At 45.5% G+C, this 5,601-nt stretch overlaps 1 pseudogene; it reads left to right on the forward strand.

Moving 5' to 3' along the window:
- The first annotated feature begins 432 nt into the window (after nucleotides 1-432).
- LOC147971429 (protein FAR1-RELATED SEQUENCE 5-like) lies at nucleotides 433-2,115 on the forward strand (annotated as a pseudogene).
- The last annotated feature ends 3,486 nt before the right edge of the window (nucleotides 2,116-5,601 follow it).

Raw genomic sequence — 5,601 nt, forward strand, 5'->3', positions numbered from 1 at the left:
AATTGGGGGTTCGCGGGCTATAGCGCCTCGTCCGGAACACTCCCGCGCCGCCGGAGGAGAGGAGGGGCAGGTCGCTCCGCCATCGGAGGAGGAGAGGAGGGGCAGGTCGCGCCACCGTCGCTCGGGGAGAGGAGGGGCAGCCGCCGCCGGAGAAGAGAAGGGGCGGGCGCGCCGTCGCTGGGGAGAGGAGGGGCGGCCACCGCTGGAGGAGAGGAGGGGCGGGCCGCGCCATCGCTGTGGGAGAGGAGGGCCGGCCGCGGCGGAGGACAAGGTCCATCGCTGCATAAGAGGTAATTTACAGGTCCATCGCTGCAGAAATCGTTGCATAAATTGCAGATGAGATTCGTCTTTGCCCCAGTACATATTTGTAAACTTAAACGCCTCCAGCATTTTGTCTGAAAATACATATATTAAATTTCATTATTGCTGGACATGTTTGTTCATGTACATAGTGCGATGGAATCTTGGAATCTACAATTACTGCCCAGAGGATGATCACTCCTGCAGTTATCTGAGAGCAAGCAAGTTCTGCACAAGTCGTTCTAGTCTTAGGCCCAATTTTTGTTTTCTTGTTCATACTTGAACTGAGAATGTTCATACTTCAAATATCACTTTGAGTGAATATGAATTACTAAATTAGGAAGATGTGCATGGCTGACAGTTTACTGTCATCGTGTCCTGCAATTTCTACGGATTTCATCTATAACAATTGCTGCACATCTTTTCCCTGTTACTCTGGTTGATAACTTGATACCTGAATTAAATTCCAACACTATACTTTTGCCTGAATATCAGTACCTGCTTGCTCTTGGTTGAGTCATCCAGTGAATATGTTGAGTGCCCGAATACATGGTACCTCAAGACTGGCTAGAACATGAATATGTAGGACTAGGACCAGTAGGCGTGAGAGAGGAGCAGCCTGTAGGCAAAGGGAACATGCCTAGCTGGCTCTAATGAATTTTGTTTTTTGGTTCAGATTTATTTTACTTATTTGAGTAATTTTTAACTGAACTTTTTAGCATACAAATATTGTCACTAACTGAACTTTTTCCAGGCATGAGTAACTGAAGTTAGCATGAGTGCTCTGCTCTGAAAATTGAGAACTCTATTGTGCCTGACAATTTTCAGTGTTGTGGGATGGCAGAAAGTGGTAAGGGAATACCTCAAGTTGGTATGAGGTTTAGAAGTGTAGATGAGGCTTGGGCATTTTGGAATGCATATGGGGGTCACACCGGCTTTGATGTGAGAAGGAGATACGCAAACAAAAGCAGACTTGATGGTCAGGTTGGTTCATGCAGATTTGTTTGTTCCAATGAGGGTCATCGAAGAAAAGGGCTAACTGAGACAGCACCAAAGCGTTTTAGAGCTGAAACAAGAACCAATTGCCAAGCTCATATGTGTTTCCAATTGGATCAAGAGGCCGGAATTTATGAAGTAACTAAGGTTGTGCTTGAACACAACCACTTGCTTCATTTGCCACAAACCCGCCACTTGATGATATCCCAAAGAAAGATTTCAGAATGACAAGCTTTTGAAATTGAAACCGCTGATGATTCCAGCATTATGCCACAAGCTGCACATGAGTTTGCTTCTCGTCAAGTTGGTGGACCGATTAACCTTGAATATACTTGCCGTGACCAAAAAAATCATTTGCGAACCAAGCGACAGAGGGAGTTGGCTTTTGGACAAGCTGGAAGTATGTTGAAATATTTTCATGAAAAAATTGCTGACAATCCATCATTCCAATATGCACTACAGTTGGATTGTGAGGAGGATATAACCAACATATTCTAGGCTGATGCTAAAATGATCCTTGACTATGCGCATTTTGGTGATGTTGTCACTTTTGACACTACTCGAATGTCATTTGATGCTAGAAGATGCACTTGCTTGTCTTTGGCCACAACTAGAGGATAAACTCAATGCATCAGCCACTGGTGCTACTGATGCATGTTCCAATGACCAAGAAAATGTTGTTCCAAATGTGCAGCAAGCCAATGACTTGCTTAGTTCTGCACGACTGAAGAAAAAGGAGGTTTCATCTAAAAATTTGAGGAGAAAGCCAACCTGGTTTGATAAGTTATGCAAAGGACGAAAGCCAACTAAATCAGCGGCAACGACAAAAAAAGGAGCAAAGATAAGGTGTAGTATGTATGTAATATGAGTTGTTATTCATTCCTGTACTAACAAAATAAGTTTTCATTTTTATTGGCAGCAACAACAACAGCAAAAGAAAAAAATAGTGCGCAGCCTCAAGTGCAAGTGGAGAACAATGGCAATAGTCTGCAACCTGAAGTGCAAGTGCGGGTGAAAGAAAATAGTGAGAAGCGTCAAGAATATGATGCAATTGACAGCTTTACCGAGCTCTTGACAACTTCACGAGTTGACGATCATATCTTTATGATGATATGATCTAGTATCTTCAAAGTTGTTAGGTAGTATTTTGGACAGTGCTAACAACAGTATTTTGGGGGGTTGCGATAGTCTCTTTTGGCCTAAATGTATAAGTGAAATGGCTTGCTTTTGTGTGGATGATTACTCAACATTGACACTTATTGCTGTAGCATTCGGACATTATGCGCTGCAGCCTTTTAATATCAAGTTCTACTGGATTTAGTGTCAACTGCAATTGATTTATTCCACTTTGATTGTATAATGCACTACTGTATAACTAGACCAAATTTTGTTTTATATTCTGCTCATGAGTATCTGCAGATCTTTATTTTTTGGGTTTTAATCTGTTCAAATAAAACTGAGTTCAAGTGCCACTGCATCATTGTTTGCAGCTAGTCTGTATTGATGTTTGCTGCTATGCTGAAAACTGCTAAGTGTTGAGAGCCTTTCCCCTTGTGTGATCTGGACCGTAGGATGTGGATTGGATGGAGATTAGAAGGGTAAAGTTGCAGCGTGACTTCACTTGATAAAGGCACCGGATCTCAGTCCGTCCGTCCGCGTGGCAAAGAGTAGCGGGGGTGGGCGGGCGTCAGCGGAAGGCGGCGACGCAGGCGGGAGCAGGGGCATGACGCTGGCCGCGGCAAAGACAACGGCGACGAGCGGCGTGGCAGCCAGCAGGCAGGAGAAGTAGCAGAAGACGGCGGTGATAGGCGGCAGCAGCACTAGCAGCAGCAGCGACGGCGCAACAGCAAGCAGGGCGCAAGAGCAACACATCACGCACGCATGTATGTGTATGCATACACGGGAGGCTCGGACGAACTCGGGGACAACGGGTACGGCGTCTACAACGGGGGAATCGAAAGGTGACACGAGGGTTGCTCACCCCCGTTGCAGGGGATCGGGTCTTCGAGGCGCGAGGTAGCCGTCCGCGAGAGGCGGTGGAGCGGCGCCAGCGAGTTGGCGGAGCACGGCGGCAACGGGGGTTGCGCCAGCGTTGGAGAGGCGGGGCGGAGCGGTCCGGCGATGGGGTCGGGGGTCGGGGGGGGGGGGGGGGGGGGGGGGCGACGGGTGTTGGCGGCGAGCGTTGGGGTGTCGCGGCGAGGGGGGCTCCGTGGAGGAGGGAGACGGGCGCCGGCTCGAGCGGGGCTGGATGCGCCCGCAATCCAGATCGGGATCGAGGGGGAGATCGGGGAGTGGGGGTAGTGGGTGGGTGTGCGCTAGGGTTTCTGGGTTCCAGGGAGATTAGTAGAGGGGGGTTGGGCCGGCCTGGTGGGTGGCCGACTAGGCCAGCTGGGTCGAGGCCCAGTGGGGGGAAAGGGGGTTTCTTTTCTTTTTCTACCTTTGCTTTTTATTTTCTTTCACATTTTAATTCCGTTTTCAATCAAAGCTACTGTTTTCTACTTAATTATAAGACTAAAAGAGTTTTGTCAGATATGAGACTTGTCATATAAATCAAGCACATTAATTCTAGGAGTCACAAAAAGTTTGAGGCCAAAAGAAGTTGTCTAACCATTTTTAGAAATTGAAAAGCCAATTTTAAATGTTGCCGGACCACTAAATAAATTTCCAAGGGCAATTTGGGAATTCAAATGAGGTTGGTTTCAACATGAAAATGATCAGGGGAATTTATAGAATACTGTGAACCTTTTAGTTTTGACATTTGAAAACTTCTATTTTCAAATTTAATTTAAATTTGAATTTGGAGTGCGATTTGGATCAACCGAGGATTAGCAATAGTAAGAGTGATGACCTGGCATCATTAGTAGGAGGTTACTGTAGCTTAATTATCCAGGCGTCACAATTCTCCTCCACTACAAGAAATCTCATCCCGACATTTAAGGGATGGAGTAAGGAGAAAAGACTCGGGAAGGATGGAGCTCAACACAAGATAGGTACCTAGGGACTATCTCAGTGAACGTGGCATAGAGGCATCTCTCAAGTTGAAATTCAAGAAAGTCATCAAGAGGAAGGTAAGAAGGTGCCATAAGAAGCTTCAAGTGGGTAGGCAACCGTTCGTTGCCTGAAACAGAGGGTAAAGGGGTTCAGAGCAATGCGAATAAGTATTGCGTCTAATACCAGAACACATCACAAGGAAGGTGGCTCATTAATTACATATGAAGTCAAGCGCGAGGGATAACTTTGAAAACAAGGATGTATAGGAGAGTCAGGGTTTGATCCTATGGAACTGTGGGTTATGGGCCCACCATGTGGTTTAAAAGCAGGAAGGTGCTAATATCTTGCACGGTCATGATAGCAAGGCAGGTCAGAGGACAACCTGTCAGTTATGTTGGCAACAACGTTGGTACCAAGGGCGAGGGACGAAGAGAACCAAAGTTCTGTCCATCGGTGGCTACCAGAATGTCGTCAACAATAGTAACAAGATCTTGCTGACAGAGTTTGTACACCGAGGTGTTTACATAAGCAGGGAATTATCACTGCTCAGATATGATAGGTTACAAGAAAGGTTAAACAAAGCAATGGAAGGGAAAGTGTAGACTCGAATCAGTTATCGGTGTTCTCGAGTGTCCAACAACTCAGAATTCGTGGACAATTGGAATCGATGAGAAACAATAGTTGGTGAAGAACTCATAATAAGTTATGTAGTTCCGTGATATTCTCGAGATACTAGAGGGTAATACTCGAAGGTAAAATGGGATAGAGGTTGGACAGGTGAAAAGACCTGCAAAATACAAGTACTTTAACTCGCCCGAGAAATGGGATCAAAGAAGAACAATATGGTCGGAACCACGGTTGCAAGGGACCAAACATAGATACCAGATGAACTTATCACAAGGGGATTATTATTATAACAAGAAGCTTCAATGATAAGTTCCACATCGGGTCCATGGCCATGAACACAACGTCTCAAGGTCGACTCCCACTTCTCTAATGCACAACTTTCCATCCACTTCTCGCAATCGAAGAAGTTGTAGTGTTGAAATTTTATCTGACAAAATGCCAGTAGAGTATAGCCTGCATAACTTTCGAGTTCACATGGATTTAGGGAAGACATAGATTCAACCCATCGGGACATCTTAGGAACATATACCGCAAAATTTAGGAATAAATAACTCAAGCTTGGAAACAGAGCATGGTTGACAAAAGCAGGCACAACTTTCCATTCACTTCTCGCATTCGAAGAACTTGTAGTGTTGAAATTTTATCTGACAAAATGCCAGTAGAGTATAACCTGCATAACTTTCGAGT

Source organism: Triticum urartu, chromosome 5A (assembly GCF_056163025.1).
Source record: "Triticum urartu cultivar PI428250 chromosome 5A, HENAU_Tu73, whole genome shotgun sequence".
Taxonomy (NCBI): Eukaryota; Viridiplantae; Streptophyta; class Magnoliopsida; order Poales; family Poaceae; genus Triticum; species Triticum urartu.